The sequence below is a fragment of the Montipora foliosa genome, chromosome 3 (genome assembly GCF_036669935.1).
Source record: "Montipora foliosa isolate CH-2021 chromosome 3, ASM3666993v2, whole genome shotgun sequence".
Taxonomy (NCBI): Eukaryota; Metazoa; Cnidaria; class Anthozoa; order Scleractinia; family Acroporidae; genus Montipora; species Montipora foliosa.
This window is the reverse complement of record NC_090871.1, coordinates 21550346-21552845: the sequence shown is the minus strand read 5'-3', so window position 1 is coordinate 21552845 and position 2500 is coordinate 21550346. Positions and strand designations below refer to the sequence as shown.

Below are 2500 nucleotides of genomic sequence, written 5' to 3'. Positions count from 1 at the left end.
CACAAGTCAGAAAACCGAGTTGCAAGTTAAGAGAAGATAAGTCAGAGATCTCTGACATCCGATATCTAGTCATGGATTGAAATATAAGTCTTGGGCAGATGCAAAGCTTTTCTGCTCTCCTTTAATTTTCCGCATTGAAAACATGCAATGCTGCTCTGCTTTCCTTAAACTTTTCCGCATTGGAAGCTTAAGTCTTTGGCAGATGTGTGTCGCTCTGATGGTGTATCACTTTTTTCCGTAGGTTCATGCTCGAGAAGTAAGGTTTGGGTATAATCTGCATGCTTTTTTAATAAACATGCCAGCTTCGAATCTCAAATAGGCCATTTCCGAGTTGCTGTTTGTCTCTGGTCCAAAACGAGTCTTGGTGATCCCTCAGAAACGACTTTAGCAACCCCCTTGAGAAAACCTCATGTAACTGAAAAATAGATTCCTTAACTAAAGCTCTTTTTAGAGAGATTTTAACTAACAGAATCAAGAAAAATTGAATGCTAAATCAAGGAATAAGTATCGTTGCCTAATCAACGGGGTTTCGTGCTGGCAGCCAGGATGATGGCGTACATCTTGGAGCAATTGACTCAGCAACGTGATCATTGAAATAAGCTGTTAATGGGACACAAGCAACGGCGTAGACACCTCTTTCTTGAAGAAAAGTTTTTTCTAGTTACATATTTCTATTTTCCGAAGTTTCCACATCAACAAAAACAATTGGTTTGATACCTCATAAATAACTAAATGTTACACATTGGTTACAGTTTGAATAACGGCTGAGTATTAACATAACCGGATAGGTAAGTAGCGTGGGAGTAGATGAATCTACAAGCTGTACGGAAAGGGTTTCTGTTATGTGTCTCAACAGGTTTGCCTACGAGGGAATTCGACCTTTATTTCACAAACATTGGAATCAAAGATTACGTTATCCATCATGGTCTGCAAGTAACCAGCGCTTTTACGATTTGCTTTCGAGTGCGTACCACAGATAAGACAGGAAACGATCGCACAGTCGTGAGTTACAGCTTATCGAGGAACTTCAACTAAATCCTGGTGAACAGGATGTCAGCAATTCAACTCTGGGTCAACGAAAATGTAGTGTAAGGAGAAAAAGGAAATTTAAGCAAAATTAAAATTAAGAGGCCTGAATGTTTAATTTATTACAGTTCATTTAAAAGAACTGTCAAATCGGGATATCGTGCAAACAGGCAACTTGCTCTTGAATGGCGCGCATCTCACCGCACGGAAAATCTCGTATTTTGACAAAAGGAAGACCTTGTTCACCCACTATAATCGGGACTTTTCAAAGTCGACTTTTCAAAGTCTGCCAACATAGTGGATAATCCCAACAAATAAGACAGTGGAGAAGTTGATGTCCACGTGCCAGGCGTTAGCGTGTGCACGAGGGTGAACTGGGTAAACGGTTACAAGTCAAGTGAGAAAACATGCGACTCGCAACTAGGCACACATTGCTTAGTTTGTGATATAGCCTTTGAATTCAGCCAGTGAACTCATTAATTTTATTATGTAAACCGTGTTGTGGCAATGTTAACTAGTCAGCATTTGAGTGTTAAATTCAATTACATTTTAAAATCTTTTCTGCAGAAATAGCGGTGTGTCAGTGAATGACGGTAACTGGCATCATGTTTGTACCACATGGGAGAGCACGAATGGCTCGTGGAAAGTTTACAAAGATGGCATCGTGCGAGCACGTGGATTGAGGTTAAAGTCTGGTTATAAAACGAAGACCAACGGACTCCTCATTGTCGGGCAAGAACAAGATTCGTTTGGTGGCAGCTTTGACCAAAATCAAAATTACGTTGGAGAACTGACGGGCCTCAATATCTGGAACAGAGTTCTCTCTCCGAGTGAAATCTTGAAAATGTCGGAATCGTGCCATGTGGGGCAGGGTAACGTCAAGAAATGGTCTGATTTCAAAGTAGGAATAAGAGGCGATGTAAGGGTCATCTCCCCATCGGCTTGTGATGCGTAAAATTCATTTTGCATCGTCCAGCATTGTTGCATGAAAGCGTCATGATTCATTCTTTTCAATAAATTTTTTACCGAGTGTCATCAGTGTTTCATTGTTGGCTACGTTTTGGGGCACCTTAATTGAGGGAGGGAGGACTTTGGCGTCTGGGATTTTAATAACTTTCTGTCGATTTAATAAAGGATGCTTAAAACCAATTCTAGCCTTTCCAATCGTCTGACTGCATATTTCAGTAAAGCTGTGGCTACACGAACGATTTTTTGCACGCCCTGATCATGCAATTTTCAAACTTTGACGCGTTGCCAGCGTGAGATGAAAATCACATGTGTAGCCAACCTTCAACTGGCGGGGCGACAAGTGAAAAAATCGCATAAAAAAAGTCGCCAGAGTTAAAACTGTCGAGACAAAATCGCAGAGATAGTTGCCCGTGTAGCCACCCAGCACCTTTTCGTCCGCGCTTGTCACGCGACTAAAGAGTATTTAGCCAATGAAATTAAAGGATGAATGTCTGTTTATAGTGCC

General features: G+C 41.1%; 1 pseudogene; it reads left to right on the top strand.

Moving 5' to 3' along the window:
* The window catches only part of LOC137994603 (neuronal pentraxin receptor-like), a 2616-nt pseudogene extending 504 nt beyond the window's left edge, over nucleotides 1-2112 (top strand).
* Nucleotides 2113-2500: the final 388 nt, after the last annotated feature.